We start from the raw sequence: 22,824 nt of genomic DNA on the forward strand, positions 1-22,824 counted from the left end.
AGGCCCTCCGCTGAGCACCAGGGACAAGATGCGTCCTCCGCTAGTGTCGAAGGCTGCACGCGCCCAGCGAATGACAGGGGGTGCAACGAGCAGCAGTGCGTCTCACACACGCGGCGGTGCGCCCGCCAATTCGGCCGTCACTCTGCTGGGACGCCGGGCGCGCCTCCCCGCGCCGTCCTCGAGGAACTGGCGGTTGCGGAAGGAAGCGCTTTCGTCAAATGCGGCCGAAAACTAACATTTTGTGTGTTGGGAGAAAAGCCGAACGCGAATTCTGCCGTGCTCCTACATTAGATGAGCGCCAACGGCCATACCATGATGAATACACCGGTTCTCGTCCGATCACCGAAGTTAAGCATCATCGGGCCCGGCTAGTACTTGGATGGGTGACCGCCTGGGAAACCCGGGTGCTGTTGGCTCTTTTCCTGTTATGTTTTTTGTTATGTCGCCAGCCCAATTTTCAAACTACCTTTCTGTTGTGACAAAGATGCTTCCTTAAGCCTTTTAAACTACTGTAATGGTACGAAAATGCAGTAATTAACTCAGTTTGAGAGAGAACGTGCTAACCACGTTTGCCAAGAAGACTTTGAAAACGACAAAACAGTACGAATCGGCAGGTGATTTCTGAAATACGTACCGCCTATTGTTGTGTAGGAGTGTAGAGTTCCAAATTTGATTTGTAACCACGAATTTATTCCTTAGTCGTCTCGTCTCGTCTCGTCCCGCAGACGTTTGTCGTGCTTGCGCTGTCATATGGACCACGACCCGAGCGGCAGCGAGCGGCAGTCGAGCAAAGTCGGGACAAGTCGGGACGGGGACCGGGACAGGGATAGGAATGGTGCGAATGCACTGCAAACTACGCAGACACCTGGTGTGAGGCGAGGCGAGGCGAGGAAGCCCACATCGCTACCAGTGGGCCCTCCAGCACGACACTGGCGCACCCCGCACAGGCCCTCCGCTGAGCACCAGGGACAAGATGCGTCCTCCGCTAGTGTCGAAGGCTGCACGCGCCCAGCGAATGACAGGGGGTGCAACGAGCAGCAGTGCGTCTCACACACGCGGCGGTGCGCCCGCCAATTCGGCCGTCACTCTGCTGGGACGCCGGGCGCGCCTCCCCGCGCCGTCCTCGAGGAACTGGCGGTTGCGGAAGGAAGCGCTTTCGTCAAATGCGGCCGAAAACTAACATTTTGTGTGTTGGGAGAAAAGCCGAACGCGAATTCTGCCGTGCTCCTACATTAGATGAGCGCCAACGGCCATACCATGATGAATACACCGGTTCTCGTCCGATCACCGAAGTTAAGCATCATCGGGCCCGGCTAGTACTTGGATGGGTGACCGCCTGGGAAACCCGGGTGCTGTTGGCTCCCTTCCTGTTATGTTTTTTGTTATGTCGCCAGCCCAATTTTCAAACTACCTTTCTGTTGTGACAAAGATGCTTCCTTAAGCCTTTTCAACTACTGTAATGGTACGAAAATGCAGTAATTAACTCAGTTTGAGAGAGAATGTGCTAACCACGTTTGCCAAGAAGACTTTGAAAACGACAAAACAGTACGAATCGGCAGGTGAATTCTGAAATACGTACCGCCTATTGTTGTGTAGGAGTGTAGAGTTCCAAATTTGATTTGTAACCACGAATTTATTCCTTAGTCGTCTCGTCTCGTCTCGTCTCGTCTCGTCCCGCAGACGTTTGTCGTGCTTGCGCTGTCATATGGACCACGACCCGAGCGGCAGCGAGCGGCAGTCGAGCAAAGTCGGGACAAGTCGGGACGGGGACCGGGACAGGGATAGGAATGGTGCGAATGCACTGCAAACTACGCAGACACCTGGTGTGAGGCGAGGCGAGGCGAGGAAGCCCACATCGCTACCAGTGGGCCCTCCAGCACGACACTGGCGCACCCCGCACAGGCCCTCCGCTGAGCACCAGGGACAAGATGCGTCCTCCGCTAGTGTCGAAGGCTGCACGCGCCCAGCGAATGACAGGGGGTGCAACGAGCAGCAGTGCGTCTCACACACGCGGCGGTGCGCCCGCCAATTCGGCCGTCACTCTGCTGGGACGCCGGGCGCGCCTCCCCGCGCCGTCCTCGAGGAACTGGCGGTTGCGGAAGGAAGCGCTTTCGTCAAATGCGGCCGAAAACTAACATTTTGTGTGTTGGGAGAAAAGCCGAACGCGAATTCTGCCGTGCTCCTACATTAGATGAGCGCCAACGGCCATACCATGATGAATACACCGGTTCTCGTCCGATCACCGAAGTTAAGCATCATCGGGACCGGCTAGTACTTGGATGGGTGACCGCCTGGGAAACCCGGGTGCTGTTGGCTCCCTTCCTGTTATATTTTTTGTTATGTCGCCAGCCCAATTTTCAAACTACCTTTCTGTTGTGACAAAGATGCTTCCTTAAGCCTTTTAAACTACTGTAATGGTACGAAAATGCAGTAATTAACTCAGTTTGAGAGAGAATGTGCTAACCACGTTTGCCAAGAAGACTTTGAAAACGACAAAACAGTACGAATCGGCAGGTGAATTCTGAAATACGTACCGCCTATTGTTGTGTAGGAGTGTAGAGTTCCAAATTTGATTTGTAACCACGAATTTATTCCTTAGTCGTCTCGTCTCGTCTCGTCTCGTCTCGTCCCGCAGACGTTTGTCGTGCTTGCGCTGTCATATGGACCACGACCCGAGCGGCAGCGAGCGGCAGTCGAGCAAAGTCGGGACAAGTCGGGACGGGGACCGGGACAGGGATAGGAATGGTGCGAATGCACTGCAAACTACGCAGACACCTGGTGTGAGGCGAGGCGAGGCGAGGAAGCCCACATCGCTACCAGTGGGCCCTCCAGCACGACACTGGCGCACCCCGCACAGGCCCTCCGCTGAGCACCAGGGACAAGATGCGTCCTCCGCTAGTGTCGAAGGCTGCACGCGCCCAGCGAATGACAGGGGGTGCAACGAGCAGCAGTGCGTCTCACACACGCGGCGGTGCGCCCGCCAATTCGGCCGTCACTCTGCTGGGACGCCGGGCGCGCCTCCCCGCGCCGTCCTCGAGGAACTGGCGGTTGCGGAAGGAAGCGCTTTCGTCAAATGCGGCCGAAAACTAACATTTTGTGTGTTGGGAGAAAAGCCGAACGCGAATTCTGCCGTGCTCCTACATTAGATGAGCGCCAACGGCCATACCATGATGAATACACCGGTTCTCGTCCGATCACCGAAGTTAAGCATCATCGGGCCCGGCTAGTACTTGGATGGGTGACCGCCTGGGAAACCCGGGTGCTGTTGGCTCCCTTCCTGTTATGTTTTTTGTTATGTCGCCAGCCCAATTTTCAAACTACCTTTCTGTTGTGACAAAGATGCTTCCTTAAGCCTTTTAAACTACTGTAATGGTACGAAAATGCAGTAATTAACTCAGTTTGAGAGAGAATGTGCTAACCACGTTTGCCAAGAAGACTTTGAAAACGACAAAACAGTACGAATCGGCAGGTGAATTCTGAAATACGTACCGCCTATTGTTGTGTAGGAGTGTAGAGTTCCAAATTTGATTTGTAACCACGAATTTATTCCTTAGTCGTCTCGTCTCGTCTCGTCTCGTCTCGTCCCGCAGACGTTTGTCGTGCTTGCGCTGTCATATGGACCACGACCCGAGCGGCAGCGAGCGGCAGTCGAGCAAAGTCGGGACAAGTCGGGACGGGGACCGGGACAGGGATAGGAATGGTGCGAATGCACTGCAAACTACGCAGACACCTGGTGTGAGGCGAGGCGAGGCGAGGAAGCCCACATCGCTACCAGTGGGCCCTCCAGCACGACACTGGCGCACCCCGCACAGGCCCTCCGCTGAGCACCAGGGACAAGATGCGTCCTCCGCTAGTGTCGAAGGCTGCACGCGCCCAGCGAATGACAGGGGGTGCAACGAGCAGCAGTGCGTCTCACACACGCGGCGGTGCGCCCGCCAATTCGGCCGTCACTCTGCTGGGACGCCGGGCGCGCCTCCCCGCGCCGTCCTCGAGGAACTGGCGGTTGCGGAAGGAAGCGCTTTCGTCAAATGCGGCCGAAAACTAACATTTTGTGTGTTGGGAGAAAAGCCGAACGCGAATTCTGCCGTGCTCCTACATTAGATGAGCGCCAACGGCCATACCATGATGAATACACCGGTTCTCGTCCGATCACCGAAGTTAAGCATCATCGGGCCCGGCTAGTACTTGGATGGGTGACCGCCTGGGAAACCCGGGTGCTGTTGGCTCCCTTCCTGTTATATTTTTTGTTATGTCGCCAGCCCAATTTTCAAACTACCTTTCTGTTGTGACAAAGATGCTTCCTTAAGCCTTTTAAACTACTGTAATGGTACGAAAATGCAGTAATTAACTCAGTTTGAGAGAGAATGTGCTAACCACGTTTGCCAAGAAGACTTTGAAAACGACAAAACAGTACGAATCGGCAGGTGAATTCTGAAATACGTACCGCCTATTGTTGTGTAGGAGTGTAGAGTTCCAAATTTGATTTGTAACCACGAATTTATTCCTTAGTCGTCTCGTCTCGTCTCGTCTCGTCTCGTCCCGCAGACGTTTGTCGTGCTTGCGCTGTCATATGGACCACGACCCGAGCGGCAGCGAGCGGCAGTCGAGCAAAGTCGGGACAAGTCGGGACGGGGACCGGGACAGGGATAGGAATGGTGCGAATGCACTGCAAACTACGCAGACACCTGGTGTGAGGCGAGGCGAGGCGAGGAAGCCCACATCGCTACCAGTGGGCCCTCCAGCACGACACTGGCGCACCCCGCACAGGCCCTCCGCTGAGCACCAGGGACAAGATGCGTCCTCCGCTAGTGTCGAAGGCTGCACGCGCCCAGCGAATGACAGGGGGTGCAACGAGCAGCAGTGCGTCTCACACACGCGGCGGTGCGCCCGCCAATTCGGCCGTCACTCTGCTGGGACGCCGGGCGCGCCTCCCCGCGCCGTCCTCGAGGAACTGGCGGTTGCGGAAGGAAGCGCTTTCGTCAAATGCGGCCGAAAACTAACATTTTGTGTGTTGGGAGAAAAGCCGAACGCGAATTCTGCCGTGCTCCTACATTAGATGAGCGCCAACGGCCATACCATGATGAATACACCGGTTCTCGTCCGATCACCGAAGTTAAGCATCATCGGGCCCGGCTAGTACTTGGATGGGTGACCGCCTGGGAAACCCGGGTGCTGTTGGCTCCCTTCCTGTTATGTTTTTTGTTATGTCGCCAGCCCAATTTTCAAACTACCTTTCTGTTGTGACAAAGATGCTTCCTTAAGCCTTTTAAACTACTGTAATGGTACGAAAATGCAGTAATTAACTCAGTTTGAGAGAGAATGTGCTAACCACGTTTGCCAAGAAGACTTTGAAAACGACAAAACAGTACGAATCGGCAGGTGAATTCTGAAATACGTACCGCCTATTGTTGTGTAGGAGTGTAGAGTTCCAAATTTGATTTGTAACCACGAATTTATTCCTTAGTCGTCTCGTCTCGTCTCGTCTCGTCTCGTCCCGCAGACGTTTGTCGTGCTTGCGCTGTCATATGGACCACGACCCGAGCGGCAGCGAGCGGCAGTCGAGCAAAGTCGGGACAAGTCGGGACGGGGACCGGGACAGGGATAGGAATGGTGCGAATGCACTGCAAACTACGCAGACACCTGGTGTGAGGCGAGGCGAGGCGAGGAAGCCCACATCGCTACCAGTGGGCCCTCCAGCACGACACTGGCGCACCCCGCACAGGCCCTCCGCTGAGCACCAGGGACAAGATGCGTCCTCCGCTAGTGTCGAAGGCTGCACGCGCCCAGCGAATGACAGGGGGTGCAACGAGCAGCAGTGCGTCTCACACACGCGGCGGTGCGCCCGCCAATTCGGCCGTCACTCTGCTGGGACGCCGGGCGCGCCTCCCCGCGCCGTCCTCGAGGAACTGGCGGTTGCGGAAGGAAGCGCTTTCGTCAAATGCGGCCGAAAACTAACATTTTGTGTGTTGGGAGAAAAGCCGAACGCGAATTCTGCCGTGCTCCTACATTAGATGAGCGCCAACGGCCATACCATGATGAATACACCGGTTCTCGTCCGATCACCGAAGTTAAGCATCATCGGGCCCGGCTAGTACTTGGATGGGTGACCGCCTGGGAAACCCGGGTGCTGTTGGCTCCCTTCCTGTTATGTTTTTATGTCGCCAGCCCAATTTTCAAACTACCTTTCTGTTGTGACAAAGATGCTTCCTTAAGCCTTTTAAACTACTGTAATGGTACGAAAATGCAGTAATTAACTCAGTTTGAGAGAGAATGTGCTAACCACGTTTGCCAAGAAGACTTTGAAAACGACAAAACAGTACGAATCGGCAGGTGAATTCTGAAATACGTACCGCCTATTGTTGTGTAGGAGTGTAGAGTTCCAAATTTGATTTGTAACCACGAATTTATTCCTTAGTCGTCTCGTCTCGTCTCGTCTCGTCTCGTCCCGCAGACGTTTGTCGTGCTTGCGCTGTCATATGGACCACGACCCGAGCGGCAGCGAGCGGCAGTCGAGCAAAGTCGGGACAAGTCGGGACGGGGACCGGGACAGGGATAGGAATGGTGCGAATGCACTGCAAACTACGCAGACACCTGGTGTGAGGCGAGGCGAGGCGAGGAAGCCCACATCGCTACCAGTGGGCCCTCCAGCACGACACTGGCGCACCCCGCACAGGCCCTCCGCTGAGCACCAGGGACAAGATGCGTCCTCCGCTAGTGTCGAAGGCTGCACGCGCCCAGCGAATGACAGGGGGTGCAACGAGCAGCAGTGCGTCTCACACACGCGGCGGTGCGCCCGCCAATTCGGCCGTCACTCTGCTGGGACGCCGGGCGCGCCTCCCCGCGCCGTCCTCGAGGAACTGGCGGTTGCGGAAGGAAGCGCTTTCGTCAAATGCGGCCGAAAACTAACATTTTGTGTGTTGGGAGAAAAGCCGAACGCGAATTCTGCCGTGCTCCTACATTAGATGAGCGCCAACGGCCATACCATGATGAATACACCGGTTCTCGTCCGATCACCGAAGTTAAGCATCATCGGGCCCGGCTAGTACTTGGATGGGTGACCGCCTGGGAAACCCGGGTGCTGTTGGCTCCCTTCCTGTTATGTTTTTTGTTATGTCGCCAGCCCAATTTTCAAACTACCTTTCTGTTGTGACAAAGATGCTTCCTTAAGCCTTTTAAACTACTGTAATGGTACGAAAATGCAGTAATTAACTCAGTTTGAGAGAGAATGTGCTAACCACGTTTGCCAAGAATACTTTGAAAACGACAAAACAGTACGAATCGGCAGGTGAATTCTGAAATACGTACCGCCTATTGTTGTGTAGGAGTGTAGAGTTCCAAATTTGATTTGTAACCACGAATTTATTCCTTAGTCGTCTCGTCTCGTCTCGTCTCGTCTCGTCCCGCAGACGTTTGTCGTGCTTGCGCTGTCATATGGACCACGACCCGAGCGGCAGCGAGCGGCAGTCGAGCAAAGTCGGGACAAGTCGGGACGGGGACCGGGACAGGGATAGGAATGGTGCGAATGCACTGCAAACTACGCAGACACCTGGTGTGAGGCGAGGCGAGGCGAGGAAGCCCACATCGCTACCAGTGGGCCCTCCAGCACGACACTGGCGCACCCCGCACAGGCCCTCCGCTGAGCACCAGGGACAAGATGCGTCCTCCGCTAGTGTCGAAGGCTGCACGCGCCCAGCGAATGACAGGGGGTGCAACGAGCAGCAGTGCGTCTCACACACGCGGCGGTGCGCCCGCCAATTCGGCCGTCACTCTGCTGGGACGCCGGGCGCGCCTCCCCGCGCCGTCCTCGAGGAACTGGCGGTTGCGGAAGGAAGCGCTTTCGTCAAATGCGGCCGAAAACTAACATTTTGTGTGTTGGGAGAAAAGCCGAACGCGAATTCTGCCGTGCTCCTACATTAGATGAGCGCCAACGGCCATACCATGATGAATACACCGGTTCTCGTCCGATCACCGAAGTTAAGCATCATCGGGCCCGGCTAGTACTTGGATGGGTGACCGCCTGGGAAACCCGGGTGCTGTTGGCTCTTTTCCTGTTATGTTTTTTGTTATGTCGCCAGCCCAATTTTCAAACTACCTTTCTGTTGTGACAAAGATGCTTCCTTAAGCCTTTTAAACTACTGTAATGGTACGAAAATGCAGTAATTAACTCAGTTTGAGAGAGAACGTGCTAACCACGTTTGCCAAGAAGACTTTGAAAACGACAAAACAGTACGAATCGGCAGGTGATTTCTGAAATACGTACCGCCTATTGTTGTGTAGGAGTGTAGAGTTCCAAATTTGATTTGTAACCACGAATTTATTCCTTAGTCGTCTCGTCTCGTCTCGTCCCGCAGACGTTTGTCGTGCTTGCGCTGTCATATGGACCACGACCCGAGCGGCAGCGAGCGGCAGTCGAGCAAAGTCGGGACAAGTCGGGACGGGGACCGGGACAGGGATAGGAATGGTGCGAATGCACTGCAAACTACGCAGACACCTGGTGTGAGGCGAGGCGAGGCGAGGAAGCCCACATCGCTACCAGTGGGCCCTCCAGCACGACACTGGCGCACCCCGCACAGGCCCTCCGCTGAACACCAGGGACAAGATGCGTCCTCCGCTAGTGTCGAAGGCTGCACGCGCCCAGCGAATGACAGGGGGTGCAACGAGCTGCAGTGCGTCTCACACACGCGGCAGTGCGCCCGCCAATTCGGTCGTCACTCTGCTGGGACGCCGGGCGCGCCTCCCCGCGCCGTCCTCGAGGAACTGGCGGTTGCGGAAGGAAGCGCTTTCGTCAAATGCGGCCGAAAACTAACATTTTGTGTGTTGGGAGAAAAGCCGAACGCGAATTCTGCCGTGCTCCTACATTAGATGAGCGCCAACGGCCATACCATGATGAATACACCGGTTCTCGTCCGATCACCGAAGTTAAGCATCATCGGGCCCGGCTAGTACTTGGATGGGTGACCGCCTGGGAAACCCGGGTGCTGTTGGCTCCCTTCCTGTTATGTTTTTTGTTATGTCGCCAGCCCAATTTTCAAACTACCTTTCTGTTGTGACAAAGATGCTTCCTTAAGCCTTTTAAACTACTGTAATGGTACGAAAATGCAGTAATTAACTCAGTTTGAGAGAGAATGTGCTAACCACGTTTGCCAAGAAGACTTTGAAAACGACAAAACAGTACGAATCGGCAGGTGAATTCTGAAATACGTACCGCCTATTGTTGTGTAGGAGTGTAGAGTTCCAAATTTGATTTGTAACCACGAATTTATTCCTTAGTCGTCTCGTCTCGTCTCGTCTCGTCTCGTCCCGCAGACGTTTGTCGTGCTTGCGCTGTCATATGGACCACGACCCGAGCGGCAGCGAGCGGCAGTCGAGCAAAGTCGGGACAAGTCGGGACGGGGACCGGGACAGGGATAGGAATGGTGCGAATGCACTGCAAACTACGCAGACACCTGGTGTGAGGCGAGGCGAGGCGAGGAAGCCCACATCGCTACCAGTGGGCCCTCCAGCACGACACTGGCGCACCCCGCACAGGCCCTCCGCTGAGCACCAGGGACAAGATGCGTCCTCCGCTAGTGTCGAAGGCTGCACGCGCCCAGCGAATGACAGGGGGTGCAACGAGCAGCAGTGCGTCTCACACACGCGGCGGTGCGCCCGCCAATTCGGCCGTCACTCTGCTGGGACGCCGGGCGCGCCTCCCCGCGCCGTCCTCGAGGAACTGGCGGTTGCGGAAGGAAGCGCTTTCGTCAAATGCGGCCGAAAACTAACATTTTGTGTGTTGGGAGAAAAGCCGAACGCGAATTCTGCCGTGCTCCTACATTAGATGAGCGCCAACGGCCATACCATGATGAATACACCGGTTCTCGTCCGATCACCGAAGTTAAGCATCATCGGGCCCGGCTAGTACTTGGATGGGTGACCGCCTGGGAAACCCGGGTGCTGTTGGCTCTTTTCCTGTTATGTTTTTTGTTATGTCGCCAGCCCAATTTTCAAACTACCTTTCTGTTGTGACAAAGATGCTTCCTTAAGCCTTTTAAACTACTGTAATGGTACGAAAATGCAGTAATTAACTCAGTTTGAGAGAGAACGTGCTAACCACGTTTGCCAAGAAGACTTTGAAAACGACAAAACAGTACGAATCGGCAGGTGATTTCTGAAATACGTACCGCCTATTGTTGTGTAGGAGTGTAGAGTTCCAAATTTGATTTGTAACCACGAATTTATTCCTTAGTCGTCTCGTCTCGTCTCGTCCCGCAGACGTTTGTCGTGCTTGCGCTGTCATATGGACCACGACCCGAGCGGCAGCGAGCGGCAGTCGAGCAAAGTCGGGACAAGTCGGGACGGGGACCGGGACAGGGATAGGAATGGTGCGAATGCACTGCAAACTACGCAGACACCTGGTGTGAGGCGAGGCGAGGCGAGGAAGCCCACATCGCTACCAGTGGGCCCTCCAGCACGACACTGGCGCACCCCGCACAGGCCCTCCACTGAGCACCAGGGACAAGATGCGTCCTCCGCTAGTGTCGAAGGCTGCACGCGCCCAGCGAATGACAGGGGGTGCAACGAGCAGCAGTGCGTCTCACACACGCGGCGGTGCGCCCGCCAATTCGGCCGTCACTCTGCTGGGACGCCGGGCGCGCCTCCCCGCGCCGTCCTCGAGGAACTGGCGGTTGCGGAAGGAAGCGCTTTCGTCAAATGCGGCCGAAAACTAACATTTTGTGTGTTGGGAGAAAAGCCGAACGCGAATTCTGCCGTGCTCCTACATTAGATGAGCGCCAACGGCCATACCATGATGAATACACCGGTTCTCGTCCGATCACCGAAGTTAAGCATCATCGGGCCCGGCTAGTACTTGGATGGGTGACCGCCTGGGAAACCCGGGTGCTGTTGGCTCCCTTCCTGTTATGTTTTTATGTCGCCAGCCCAATTTTCAAACTACCTTTCTGTTGTGACAAAGATGCTTCCTTAAGCCTTTTAAACTACTGTAATGGTACGAAAATGCAGTAATTAACTCAGTTTGAGAGAGAATGTGCTAACCACGTTTGCCAAGAAGACTTTGAAAACGACAAAACAGTACGAATCGGCAGGTGAATTCTGAAATACGTACCGCCTATTGTTGTGTAGGAGTGTAGAGTTCCAAATTTGATTTGTAACCACGAATTTATTCCTTAGTCGTCTCGTCTCGTCTCGTCTCGTCTCGTCCCGCAGACGTTTGTCGTGCTTGCGCTGTCATATGGACCACGACCCGAGCGGCAGCGAGCGGCAGTCGAGCAAAGTCGGGACAAGTCGGGACGGGGACCGGGACAGGGATAGGAATGGTGCGAATGCACTGCAAACTACGCAGACACCTGGTGTGAGGCGAGGCGAGGCGAGGAAGCCCACATCGCTACCAGTGGGCCCTCCAGCACGACACTGGCGCACCCCGCACAGGCCCTCCGCTGAGCACCAGGGACAAGATGCGTCCTCCGCTAGTGTCGAAGGCTGCACGCGCCCAGCGAATGACAGGGGGTGCAACGAGCAGCAGTGCGTCTCACACACGCGGCGGTGCGCCCGCCAATTCGGCCGTCACTCTGCTGGGACGCCGGGCGCGCCTCCCCGCGCCGTCCTCGAGGAACTGGCGGTTGCGGAAGGAAGCGCTTTCGTCAAATGCGGCCGAAAACTAACATTTTGTGTGTTGGGAGATAAGCCGAACGCGAATTCTGCCGTGCTCCTACATTAGATGAGCGCCAACGGCCATACCATGATGAATACACCGGTTCTCGTCCGATCACCGAAGTTAAGCATCATCGGGCCCGGCTAGTACTTGGATGGGTGACCGCCTGGGAAACCCGGGTGCTGTTGGCTCTTTTCCTGTTATGTTTTTTGTTATGTCGCCAGCCCAATTTTCAAACTACCTTTCTGTTGTGACAAAGATGCTTCCTTAAGCCTTTTAAACTACTGTAATGGTACGAAAATGCAGTAATTAACTCAGTTTGAGAGAGAACGTGCTAACCACGTTTGCCAAGAAGACTTTGAAAACGACAAAACAGTACGAATCGGCAGGTGATTTCTGAAATACGTACCGCCTATTGTTGTGTAGGAGTGTAGAGTTCCAAATTTGATTTGTAACCACGAATTTATTCCTTAGTCGTCTCGTCTCGTCTCGTCCCGCAGACGTTTGTCGTGCTTGCGCTGTCATATGGACCACGACCCGAGCGGCAGCGAGCGGCAGTCGAGCAAAGTCGGGACAAGTCGGGACGGGGACCGGGACAGGGATAGGAATGGTGCGAATGCACTGCAAACTACGCAGACACCTGGTGTGAGGCGAGGCGAGGCGAGGAAGCCCACATCGCTACCAGTGGGCCCTCCAGCACGACACTGGCGCACCCCGCACAGGCCCTCCACTGAGCACCAGGGACAAGATGCGTCCTCCGCTAGTGTCGAAGGCTGCACGCGCCCAGCGAATGACAGGGGGTGCAACGAGCAGCAGTGCGTCTCACACACGCGGCGGTGCGCCCGCCAATTCGGCCGTCACTCTGCTGGGACGCCGGGCGCGCCTCCCCGCGCCGTCCTCGAGGAACTGGCGGTTGCGGAAGGAAGCGCTTTCGTCAAATGCGGCCGAAAACTAACATTTTGTGTGTTGGGAGAAAAGCCGAACGCGAATTCTGCCGTGCTCCTACATTAGATGAGCGCCAACGGCCATACCATGATGAATACACCGGTTCTCGTCCGATCACCGAAGTTAAGCATCATCGGGCCCGGCTAGTACTTGGATGGGTGACCGCCTGGGAAACCCGGGTGCTGTTGGCTCCCTTCCTGTTATGTTTTTATGTCGCCAGCCCAATTTTCAAACTACCTTTCTGTTGTGACAAAGATGCTTCCTTAAGCCTTTTAAACTACTGTAATGGTACGAAAATGCAGTAATTAACTCAGTTTGAGAGAGAATGTGCTAACCACGTTTGCCAAGAAGACTTTGAAAACGACAAAACAGTACGAATCGGCAGGTGAATTCTGAAATACGTACCGCCTATTGTTGTGTAGGAGTGTAGAGTTCCAAATTTGATTTGTAACCACGAATTTATTCCTTAGTCGTCTCGTCTCGTCTCGTCTCGTCTCGTCCCGCAGACGTTTGTCGTGCTTGCGCTGTCATATGGACCACGACCCGAGCGGCAGCGAGCGGCAGTCGAGCAAAGTCGGGACAAGTCGGGACGGGGACCGGGACAGGGATAGGAATGGTGCGAATGCACTGCAAACTACGCAGACACCTGGTGTGAGGCGAGGCGAGGCGAGGAAGCCCACATCGCTACCAGTGGGCCCTCCAGCACGACACTGGCGCACCCCGCACAGGCCCTCCGCTGAGCACCAGGGACAAGATGCGTCCTCCGCTAGTGTCGAAGGCTGCACGCGCCCAGCGAATGACAGGGGGTGCAACGAGCAGCAGTGCGTCTCACACACGCGGCGGTGCGCCCGCCAATTCGGCCGTCACTCTGCTGGGACGCCGGGCGCGCCTCCCCGCGCCGTCCTCGAGGAACTGGCGGTTGCGGAAGGAAGCGCTTTCGTCAAATGCGGCCGAAAACTAACATTTTGTGTGTTGGGAGATAAGCCGAACGCGAATTCTGCCGTGCTCCTACATTAGATGAGCGCCAACGGCCATACCATGATGAATACACCGGTTCTCGTCCGATCACCGAAGTTAAGCATCATCGGGCCCGGCTAGTACTTGGATGGGTGACCGCCTGGGAAACCCGGGTGCTGTTGGCTCTTTTCCTGTTATGTTTTTTGTTATGTCGCCAGCCCAATTTTCAAACTACCTTTCTGTTGTGACAAAGATGCTTCCTTAAGCCTTTTAAACTACTGTAATGGTACGAAAATGCAGTAATTAACTCAGTTTGAGAGAGAACGTGCTAACCACGTTTGCCAAGAAGACTTTGAAAACGACAAAACAGTACGAATCGGCAGGTGATTTCTGAAATACGTACCGCCTATTGTTGTGTAGGAGTGTAGAGTTCCAAATTTGATTTGTAACCACGAATTTATTCCTTAGTCGTCTCGTCTCGTCTCGTCCCGCAGACGTTTGTCGTGCTTGCGCTGTCATATGGACCACGACCCGAGCGGCAGCGAGCGGCAGTCGAGCAAAGTCGGGACAAGTCGGGACGGGGACCGGGACAGGGATAGGAATGGTGCGAATGCACTGCAAACTACGCAGACACCTGGTGTGAGGCGAGGCGAGGCGAGGAAGCCCACATCGCTACCAGTGGGCCCTCCAGCACGACACTGGCGCACCCCGCACAGGCCCTCCGCTGAGCACCAGGGACAAGATGCGTCCTCCGCTAGTGTCGAAGGCTGCACGCGCCCAGCGAATGACAGGGGGTGCAACGAGCAGCAGTGCGTCTCACACACGCGGCAGTGCGCCCGCCAATTCGGCCGTCACTCTGCTGGGACGCCGGGCGCGCCTCCCCGCGCCGTCCTCGAGGAACTGGCGGTTGCGGAAGGAAGCGCTTTCGTCAAATGCGGCCGAAAACTAACATTTTGTGTGTTGGGAGAAAAGCCGAACGCGAATTCTGCCGTGCTCCTACATTAGATGAGCGCCAACGGCCATACCATGATGAATACACCGGTTCTCGTCCGATCACCGAAGTTAAGCATCATCGGGCCCGGCTAGTACTTGGATGGGTGACCGCCTGGGAAACCCGGGTGCTGTTGGCTCCCTTCCTGTTATGTTTTTATGTCGCCAGCCCAATTTTCAAACTACCTTTCTGTTGTGACAAAGATGCTTCCTTAAGCCTTTTAAACTACTGTAATGGTACGAAAATGCAGTAATTAACTCAGTTTGAGAGAGAATGTGCTAACCACGTTTGCCAAGAAGACTTTGAAAACGACAAAACAGTACGAATCGGCAGGTGAATTCTGAAATACGTACCGCCTATTGTTGTGTAGGAGTGTAGAGTTCCAAATTTGATTTGTAACCACGAATTTATTCCTTAGTCGTCTCGTCTCGTCTCGTCTCGTCTCGTCCCGCAGACGTTTGTCGTGCTTGCGCTGTCATATGGACCACGACCCGAGCGGCAGCGAGCGGCAGTCGAGCAAAGTCGGGACAAGTCGGGACGGGGACCGGGACAGGGATAGGAATGGTGCGAATGCACTGCAAACTACGCAGACACCTGGTGTGAGGCGAGGCGAGGCGAGGAAGCCCACATCGCTACCAGTGGGCCCTCCAGCACGACACTGGCGCACCCCGCACAGGCCCTCCGCTGAGCACCAGGGACAAGATGCGTCCTCCGCTAGTGTCGAAGGCTGCACGCGCCCAGCGAATGACAGGGGGTGCAACGAGCAGCAGTGCGTCTCACACACGCGGCGGTGCGCCCGCCAATTCGGCCGTCACTCTGCTGGGACGCCGGGCGCGCCTCCCCGCGCCGTCCTCGAGGAACTGGCGGTTGCGGAAGGAAGCGCTTTCGTCAAATGCGGCCGAAAACTAACATTTTGTGTGTTGGGAGAAAAGCCGAACGCGAATTCTGCCGTGCTCCTACATTAGATGAGCGCCAACGGCCATACCATGATGAATACACCGGTTCTCGTCCGATCACCGAAGTTAAGCATCATCGGGCCCGGCTAGTACTTGGATGGGTGACCGCCTGGGAAACCCGGGTGCTGTTGGCTCCCTTCCTGTTATGTTTTTTGTTATGTCGCCAGCCCAATTTTCAAACTACCTTTCTGTTGTGACAAAGATGCTTCCTTAAGCCTTTTAAACTACTGTAATGGTACGAAAATGCAGTAATTAACTCAGTTTGAGAGAGAATGTGCTAACCACGTTTGCCAAGAAGACTTTGAAAACGACAAAACAGTACGAATCGGCAGGTGAATTCTGAAATACGTACCGCCTATTGTTGTGTAGGAGTGTAGAGTTCCAAATTTGATTTGTAACCACGAATTTATTCCTTAGTCGTCTCGTCTCGTCTCGTCCCGCAGACGTTTGTCGTGCTTGCGCTGTCATATGGACCACGACCCGAGCGGCAGCGAGCGGCAGTCGAGCAAAGTCGGGACAAGTCGGGACGGGGACCGGGACAGGGATAGGAATGGTGCGAATGCACTGCAAACTACGCAGACACCTGGTGTGAGGCGAGGCGAGGCGAGGAAGCCCACATCGCTACCAGTGGGCCCTCCAGCACGACACTGGCGCACCCCGCACAGGCCCTCCGCTGAGCACCAGGGACAAGATGCGTCCTCCTCTAGTGTCGAAGGCTGCACGCGCCCAGCGAATGACAGGGGGTGCAACGAGCAGCAGTGCGTCTCACACACGCGGCGGTGCGCCCGCCAATTCGGCCGTCACTCTGCTGGGACGCCGGGCGCGCCTCCCCGCGCCGTCCTCGAGGAACTGGCGGTTGCGGAAGGAAGCGCTTTCGTCAAATGCGGCCGAAAACTAACATTTTGTGTGTTGGGAGAAAAGCCGAACGCGAATTCTGCCGTGCTCCTACATTAGATGAGCGCCAACGGCCATACCATGATGAATACACCGGTTCTCGTCCGATCACCGAAGTTAAGCATCATCGGGCCCGGCTAGTACTTGGATGGGTGACCGCCTGGGAAACCCGGGTGCTGTTGGCTCCCTTCCTGTTATGTTTTTATGTCGCCAGCCCAATTTTCAAACTACCTTTCTGTTGTGACAAAGATGCTTCCTTAAGCCTTTTAAACTACTGTAATGGTACGAAAATGCAGTAATTAACTCAGTTTGAGAGAGAATGTGCTAACCACGTTTGCCAAGAAGACTTTGAAAACGACAAAACAGTACGAATCGGCAGGTGAATTCTGAAATACGTACCGCCTATTGTTGTGTAGGAGTGTAGAGTTCCAAATTTGATTTGTAACCACGAATTTATTCCTTAGTCGTCTCGTCTCGTCTCGTCTCGTCTCGTCCCGCAGACGTTTGTCGTGCTTGCGCTGTCATATGGACCACGACCCGAGCGGCAGCGAGCGGCAGTCGAGCAAAGTCGGGACAAGTCGGGACGGGGACCGGGACAGGGATAGGAATGGTGCGAATGCACTGCAAACTACGCAGACACCTGGTGTGAGGCGAGGCGAGGCGAGGAAGCCCACATCGCTACCAGTGGGCCCTCCAGCACGACACTGGCGCACCCCGCACAGGCCCTCCGCTGAACACCAGGGACAAGATGCGTCCTCCGCTAGTGTCGAAGGCTGCACGCGCCCAGCGAATGACAGGGGGTGCAACGAGCAGCAGTGCGTCTCACACACGCGGCAGTGCGCCCGCCAATTCGGTCGTCACTCTGCTGGGACGCCGGGCGCGCCTCCCCGCGCCGTCCTCGAGGAACTGGCGGTTGCGGAAGGAAGCGCTTTCGTCAAATGCGGCCGAAAACTAACATTTTGTGTGTTGGGAGAAAAGCCGAACGCGAATTCTGCCGTGCTCCTACATTAGATGAGCGCCAACGGCCATACCATGATGAATACACCGGTTCTCGTCCGATCACCGAAGTTAAGCATCATCGGGCCCGGCTAGTACTTGGATGGGTGACCGCCTGGGAAACCCGGGTGCTGTTGGCTCCCTTCCTGTTATGTTTTTTGTTATGTCGCCAGCCCAATTTTCAAACTACCTTTCTGTTGTGACAAAGATGCTTCCTTAAGCCTTTTAAACTACTGTAATGGTACGAAAATGCAGTAATTAACTCAGTTTGAGAGAGAATGTGCTAACCACGTTTGCCAAGAAGACTTTGAAAACGACAAAACAGTACGAATCGGCAGGTGAATTCTGAAATACGTACCGCCTATTGTTGTGTAGGAGTGTAGAGTTCCAAATTTGATTTGTAACCACGAATTTATTCCTTAGTCGTCTCGTCTCGTCTCGTCTCGTCTCGTCCCGCAGACGTTTGTCGTGCTTGCGCTGTCATATGGACCACGACCCGAGCGGCAGCGAGCGGCAGTCGAGCAAAGTCGGGACAAGTCGGGACGGGGACCGGGACAGGGATAGGAATGGTGCGAATGCACTGCAAACTACGCAGACACCTGGTGTGAGGCGAGGCGAGGCGAGGAAGCCCACATCGCTACCAGTGGGCCCTCCAGCACGACACTGGCGCACCCCGCACAGGCCCTCCGCTGAGCACCAGGGACAAGATGCGTCCTCCGCTAGTGTCGAAGGCTGCACGCGCCCAGCGAATGACAGGGGGTGCAACGAGCAGCAGTGCGTCTCACACACGCGGCGGTGCGCCCGCCAATTCGGCCGTCACTCTGCTGGGACGCCGGGCGCGCCTCCCCGCGCCGTCCTCGAGGAACTGGCGGTTGCGGAAGGAAGCGCTTTCGTCAAATGCGGCCGAAAACTAACATTTTGTGTGTTGGGAGAAAAGCCGAACGCGAATTCTGCCGTGCTCCTACATTAGATGAGCGCCAACGGCCATACCATGATGAATACACCGGTTCTCGTCCGATCACCGAAGTTAAGCATCATCGGGCCCGGCTAGTACTTGGATGGGTGACCGCCTGGGAAACCCGGGTGCTGTTGGCTCTTTTCCTGTTATGTTTTTTGTTATGTCGCCAGCCCAATTTTCAAACTACCTTTCTGTTGTGACAAAGATGCTTCCTTAAGCCTTTTAAACTACTGTAATGGTACGAAAATGCAGTAATTAACTCAGTTTGAGAGAGAACGTGCTAACCACGTTTGCCAAGAAGACTTTGAAAACGACAAAACAGTACGAATCGGCAGGTGATTTCTGAAATACGTACCGCCTATTGTTGTGTAGGAGTGTAGAGTTCCAAATTTGATTTGTAACCACGAATTTATTCCTTAGTCGTCTCGTCTCGTCTCGTCCCGCAGACGTTTGTCGTGCTTGCGCTGTCATATGGACCACGACCCGAGCGGCAGCGAGCGGCAGTCGAGCAAAGTCGGGACAAGTCGGGACGGGGACCGGGACAGGGATAGGAATGGTGCGAATGCACTGCAAACTACGCAGACACCTGGTGTGAGGCGAGGCGAGGCGAGGAAGCCCACATCGCTACCAGTGGGCCCTCCAGCACGACACTGGCGCACCCCGCACAGGCCCTCCACTGAGCACCAGGGACAAGATGCGTCCTCCGCTAGTGTCGAAGGCTGCACGCGCCCAGCGAATGACAGGGGGTGCAACGAGCAGCAGTGCGTCTCACACACGCGGCGGTGCGCCCGCCAATTCGGCCGTCACTCTGCTGGGACGCCGGGCGCGCCTCCCCGCGCCGTCCTCGAGGAACTGGCGGTTGCGGAAGGAAGCGCTTTCGTCAAATGCGGCCGAAAACTAACATTTTGTGTGTTGGGAGAAAAGCCGAACGCGAATTCTGCCGTGCTCCTACATTAGATGAGCGCCAACGGCCATACCATGATGAATACACCGGTTCTCGTCCGATCACCGAAGTTAAGCATCATCGGGCCCGGCTAGTACTTGGATGGGTGACCGCCTGGGAAACCCGGGTGCTGTTGGCTCCCTTCCTGTTATGTTTTTATGTCGCCAGCCCAATTTTCAAACTACCTTTCTGTTGTGACAAAGATGCTTCCTTAAGCCTTTTAAACTACTGTAATGGTACGAAAATGCAGTAATTAACTCAGTTTGAGAGAGAATGTGCTAACCACGTTTGCCAAGAAGACTTTGAAAACGACAAAACAGTACGAATCGGCAGGTGAATTCTGAAATACGTACCGCCTATTGTTGTGTAGGAGTGTAGAGTTCCAAATTTGATTTGTAACCACGAATTTATTCCTTAGTCGTCTCGTCTCGTCTCGTCTCGTCTCGTCCCGCAGACGTTTGTCGTGCTTGCGCTGTCATATGGACCACGACCCGAGCGGCAGCGAGCGGCAGTCGAGCAAAGTCGGGACAAGTCGGGACGGGGACCGGGACAGGGATAGGAATGGTGCGAATGCACTGCAAACTACGCAGACACCTGGTGTGAGGCGAGGCGAGGCGAGGAAGCCCACATCGCTACCAGTGGGCCCTCCAGCACGACACTGGCGCACCCCGCACAGGCCCTCCGCTGAGCACCAGGGACAAGATGCGTCCTCCGCTAGTGTCGAAGGCTGCACGCGCCCAGCGAATGACAGGGGGTGCAACGAGCAGCAGTGCGTCTCACACACGCGGCGGTGCGCCCGCCAATTCGGCCGTCACTCTGCTGGGACGCCGGGCGCGCCTCCCCGCGCCGTCCTCGAGGAACTGGCGGTTGCGGAAGGAAGCGCTTTCGTCAAATGCGGCCGAAAACTAACATTTTGTGTGTTGGGAGATAAGCCGAACGCGAATTCTGCCGTGCTCCTACATTAGATGAGCGCCAACGGCCATACCATGATGAATACACCGGTTCTCGTCCGATCACCGAAGTTAAGCATCATCGGGCCCGGCTAGTACTTGGATGGGTGACCGCCTGGGAAACCCGGGTGCTGTTGGCTCTTTTCCTGTTATGTTTTTTGTTATGTCGCCAGCCCAATTTTCAAACTACCTTTCTGTTGTGACAAAGATGCTTCCTTAAGCCTTTTAAACTACTGTAATGGTACGAAAATGCAGTAATTAACTCAGTTTGAGAGAGAACGTGCTAACCACGTTTGCCAAGAAGACTTTGAAAACGACAAAACAGTACGAATCGGCAGGTGATTTCTGAAATACGTACCGCCTATTGTTGTGTAGGAGTGTAGAGTTCCAAATTTGATTTGTAACCACGAATTTATTCCTTAGTCGTCTCGTCTCGTCTCGTCCCGCAGACGTTTGTCGTGCTTGCGCTGTCATATGGACCACGACCCGAGCGGCAGCGAGCGGCAGTCGAGCAAAGTCGGGACAAGTCGGGACGGGGACCGGGACAGGGATAGGAATGGTGCGAATGCACTGCAAACTACGCAGACACCTGGTGTGAGGCGAGGCGAGGCGAGGAAGCCCACATCGCTACCAGTGGGCCCTCCAGCACGACACTGGCGCACCCCGCACAGGCCCTCCGCTGAGCACCAGGGACAAGATGCGTCCTCCGCTAGTGTCGAAGGCTGCACGCGCCCAGCGAATGACAGGGGGTGCAACGAGCAGCAGTGCGTCTCACACACGCGGCGGTGCGCCCGCCAATTCGGCCGTCACTCTGCTGGGACGCCGGGCGCGCCTCCCCGCGCCGTCCTCGAGGAACTGGCGGTTGCGGAAGGAAGCGCTTTCGTCAAATGCGGCCGAAAACTAACATTTTGTGTGTTGGGAGAAAAGCCGAACGCGAATTCTGCCGTGCTCCTACATTAGATGAGCGCCAACGGCCATACCATGATGAATACACCGGTTCTCGTCCGATCACCGAAGTTAAGCATCATCGGGCCCGGCTAGTACTTGGATGGGTGACCGCCTGGGAAACCCGGGTGCTGTTGGCTCCCTTCCTGTTATGTTTTTATGTCGCCAGCCCAATTTTCAAACTACCTTTCTGTTGTGACAAAGATGCTTCCTTAAGCCTTTTAAACTACTGTAATGGTACGAAAATGCAGTAATTAACTCAGTTTGAGAGAGAATGTGCTAACCACGTTTGCCAAGAAGACTTTGAAAACGACAAAACAGTACGAATCGGCAGGTGAATTCTGAAATACGTACCGCCTATTGTTGTGTAGGAGTGTAGAGTTCCAAATTTGATTTGTAACCACGAATTTATTCCTTAGTCGTCTCGTCTCGTCTCGTCTCGTCTCGTCCCGCAGACGTTTGTCGTGCTTGCGCTGTCATATGGACCACGACCCGAGCGGCAGCGAGCGGCAGTCGAGCAAAGTCGGGACAAGTCGGGACGGGGACCGGGACAGGGATAGGAATGGTGCGAATGCACTGCAAACTACGCAGACACCTGGTGTGAGGCGAGGCGAGGCGAGGAAGCCCACATCGCTACCAGTGGGCCCTCCAGCACGACACTGGCGCACCCCGCACAGGCCCTCCGCTGAGCACCAGGGACAAGATGCGTCCTCCGCTAGTGTCGAAGGCTGCACGCGCCCAGCGAATGACAGGGGGTGCAACGAGCAGCAGTGCGTCTCACACACGCGGCGGTGCGCCCGCCAATTCGGCCGTCACTCTGCTGGGACGCCGGGCGCGCCTCCCCGCGCCGTCCTCGAGGAACTGGCGGTTGCGGAAGGAAGCGCTTTCGTCAAATGCGGCCGAAAACTAACATTTTGTGTGTTGGGAGAAAAGCCGAACGCGAATTCTGCCGTGCTCCTACATTAGATGAGCGCCAACGGCCATACCATGATGAATACACCGGTTCTCGTCCGATCACCGAAGTTAAGCATCATCGGGCCCGGCTAGTACTTGGATGGGTGACCGCCTGGGAAACCCGGGTGCTGTTGGCTCCCTTCCTGTTATGTTTTTTGTTATGTCGCCAGCCCAATTTTCAAACTACCTTTCTGTTGTGACAAAGATGCTTCCTTAAGCCTTTTAAACTACTGTAATGGTACGAAAATGCAGTAATTAACTCAGTTTGAGAGAGAATGTGCTAACCACGTTTGCCAAGAAGACTTTGAAAACGACAAAACAGTACGAATCGGCAGGTGAATTCTGAAATACGTACCGCCTATTGTTGTGTAGGAGTGTAGAGTTCCAAATTTGATTTGTAACCACGAATTTATTCCTTAGTCGTCTCGTCTCGTCTCGTCCCGCAGACGTTTGTCGTGCTTGCGCTGTCATATGGACCACGACCCGAGCGGCAGCGAGCGGCAGTCGAGCAAAGTCGGGACAAGTCGGGACGGGGACCGGGACAGGGATAGGAATGGTGCGAATGCACTGCAAACTACGCAGACACCTGGTGTGAGGCGAGGCGAGGCGAGGAAGCCCACATCGCTACCAGTGGGCCCTCCAGCACGACACTGGCGCACCCCGCACAGGCCCTCCGCTGAGCACCAGG

At 55.2% G+C, this 22,824-nt stretch overlaps 24 non-coding genes across 24 annotated transcripts; all 24 read left to right on the forward strand.

The window, feature by feature from the left end:
- Positions 1-297: 297 nt before the first annotated feature.
- Positions 298-416, forward strand: LOC126140485 (5S ribosomal RNA). The gene has a single exon (XR_007529037.1). It is a non-coding gene; the product is annotated as a 5S ribosomal RNA (ribosomal RNA).
- An 826-nt stretch (positions 417-1,242) lies between these two features.
- On the forward strand, positions 1,243-1,361 carry LOC126140486 (5S ribosomal RNA). The gene has a single exon (XR_007529038.1). It is a non-coding gene; the product is annotated as a 5S ribosomal RNA (ribosomal RNA).
- Positions 1,362-2,197: 836 nt separating this feature from the next.
- On the forward strand, positions 2,198-2,316 carry LOC126140326 (5S ribosomal RNA). The gene has a single exon (XR_007528894.1). It is a non-coding gene; the product is annotated as a 5S ribosomal RNA (ribosomal RNA).
- An 836-nt stretch (positions 2,317-3,152) lies between these two features.
- LOC126140487 (5S ribosomal RNA) lies at positions 3,153-3,271 on the forward strand. Its single transcript, XR_007529039.1, has one exon. It is a non-coding gene; the product is annotated as a 5S ribosomal RNA (ribosomal RNA).
- Positions 3,272-4,107: 836 nt separating this feature from the next.
- Positions 4,108-4,226, forward strand: LOC126140488 (5S ribosomal RNA). The gene has a single exon (XR_007529040.1). It is a non-coding gene; the product is annotated as a 5S ribosomal RNA (ribosomal RNA).
- Positions 4,227-5,062: 836 nt separating this feature from the next.
- On the forward strand, positions 5,063-5,181 carry LOC126140489 (5S ribosomal RNA). The gene has a single exon (XR_007529041.1). It is a non-coding gene; the product is annotated as a 5S ribosomal RNA (ribosomal RNA).
- An 836-nt stretch (positions 5,182-6,017) lies between these two features.
- On the forward strand, positions 6,018-6,136 carry LOC126140491 (5S ribosomal RNA). Its single transcript, XR_007529043.1, has one exon. It is a non-coding gene; the product is annotated as a 5S ribosomal RNA (ribosomal RNA).
- An 832-nt stretch (positions 6,137-6,968) lies between these two features.
- On the forward strand, positions 6,969-7,087 carry LOC126140492 (5S ribosomal RNA). Its single transcript, XR_007529044.1, has one exon. It is a non-coding gene; the product is annotated as a 5S ribosomal RNA (ribosomal RNA).
- An 836-nt stretch (positions 7,088-7,923) lies between these two features.
- Positions 7,924-8,042, forward strand: LOC126140493 (5S ribosomal RNA). The gene has a single exon (XR_007529045.1). It is a non-coding gene; the product is annotated as a 5S ribosomal RNA (ribosomal RNA).
- Positions 8,043-8,868: 826 nt separating this feature from the next.
- Positions 8,869-8,987, forward strand: LOC126140495 (5S ribosomal RNA). Its single transcript, XR_007529046.1, has one exon. It is a non-coding gene; the product is annotated as a 5S ribosomal RNA (ribosomal RNA).
- An 836-nt stretch (positions 8,988-9,823) lies between these two features.
- Positions 9,824-9,942, forward strand: LOC126140496 (5S ribosomal RNA). Its single transcript, XR_007529047.1, has one exon. It is a non-coding gene; the product is annotated as a 5S ribosomal RNA (ribosomal RNA).
- An 826-nt stretch (positions 9,943-10,768) lies between these two features.
- Positions 10,769-10,887, forward strand: LOC126140497 (5S ribosomal RNA). Its single transcript, XR_007529048.1, has one exon. It is a non-coding gene; the product is annotated as a 5S ribosomal RNA (ribosomal RNA).
- Positions 10,888-11,719: 832 nt separating this feature from the next.
- Positions 11,720-11,838, forward strand: LOC126140498 (5S ribosomal RNA). Its single transcript, XR_007529049.1, has one exon. It is a non-coding gene; the product is annotated as a 5S ribosomal RNA (ribosomal RNA).
- Positions 11,839-12,664: 826 nt separating this feature from the next.
- Positions 12,665-12,783, forward strand: LOC126140499 (5S ribosomal RNA). Its single transcript, XR_007529050.1, has one exon. It is a non-coding gene; the product is annotated as a 5S ribosomal RNA (ribosomal RNA).
- Positions 12,784-13,615: 832 nt separating this feature from the next.
- Positions 13,616-13,734, forward strand: LOC126140500 (5S ribosomal RNA). Its single transcript, XR_007529051.1, has one exon. It is a non-coding gene; the product is annotated as a 5S ribosomal RNA (ribosomal RNA).
- An 826-nt stretch (positions 13,735-14,560) lies between these two features.
- Positions 14,561-14,679, forward strand: LOC126140501 (5S ribosomal RNA). The gene has a single exon (XR_007529052.1). It is a non-coding gene; the product is annotated as a 5S ribosomal RNA (ribosomal RNA).
- An 832-nt stretch (positions 14,680-15,511) lies between these two features.
- On the forward strand, positions 15,512-15,630 carry LOC126140503 (5S ribosomal RNA). Its single transcript, XR_007529054.1, has one exon. It is a non-coding gene; the product is annotated as a 5S ribosomal RNA (ribosomal RNA).
- An 826-nt stretch (positions 15,631-16,456) lies between these two features.
- On the forward strand, positions 16,457-16,575 carry LOC126140504 (5S ribosomal RNA). The gene has a single exon (XR_007529055.1). It is a non-coding gene; the product is annotated as a 5S ribosomal RNA (ribosomal RNA).
- An 832-nt stretch (positions 16,576-17,407) lies between these two features.
- On the forward strand, positions 17,408-17,526 carry LOC126140506 (5S ribosomal RNA). Its single transcript, XR_007529056.1, has one exon. It is a non-coding gene; the product is annotated as a 5S ribosomal RNA (ribosomal RNA).
- An 836-nt stretch (positions 17,527-18,362) lies between these two features.
- LOC126140507 (5S ribosomal RNA) lies at positions 18,363-18,481 on the forward strand. Its single transcript, XR_007529057.1, has one exon. It is a non-coding gene; the product is annotated as a 5S ribosomal RNA (ribosomal RNA).
- An 826-nt stretch (positions 18,482-19,307) lies between these two features.
- On the forward strand, positions 19,308-19,426 carry LOC126140508 (5S ribosomal RNA). The gene has a single exon (XR_007529058.1). It is a non-coding gene; the product is annotated as a 5S ribosomal RNA (ribosomal RNA).
- An 832-nt stretch (positions 19,427-20,258) lies between these two features.
- Positions 20,259-20,377, forward strand: LOC126140509 (5S ribosomal RNA). The gene has a single exon (XR_007529059.1). It is a non-coding gene; the product is annotated as a 5S ribosomal RNA (ribosomal RNA).
- An 826-nt stretch (positions 20,378-21,203) lies between these two features.
- Positions 21,204-21,322, forward strand: LOC126140510 (5S ribosomal RNA). The gene has a single exon (XR_007529060.1). It is a non-coding gene; the product is annotated as a 5S ribosomal RNA (ribosomal RNA).
- Positions 21,323-22,154: 832 nt separating this feature from the next.
- On the forward strand, positions 22,155-22,273 carry LOC126140511 (5S ribosomal RNA). Its single transcript, XR_007529061.1, has one exon. It is a non-coding gene; the product is annotated as a 5S ribosomal RNA (ribosomal RNA).
- The last annotated feature ends 551 nt before the right edge of the window (positions 22,274-22,824 follow it).

The sequence above is a fragment of the Schistocerca cancellata genome, unplaced genomic scaffold (assembly GCF_023864275.1).
Source record: "Schistocerca cancellata isolate TAMUIC-IGC-003103 unplaced genomic scaffold, iqSchCanc2.1 HiC_scaffold_705, whole genome shotgun sequence".
NCBI classification, from domain to species: Eukaryota; Metazoa; Arthropoda; class Insecta; order Orthoptera; family Acrididae; genus Schistocerca; species Schistocerca cancellata.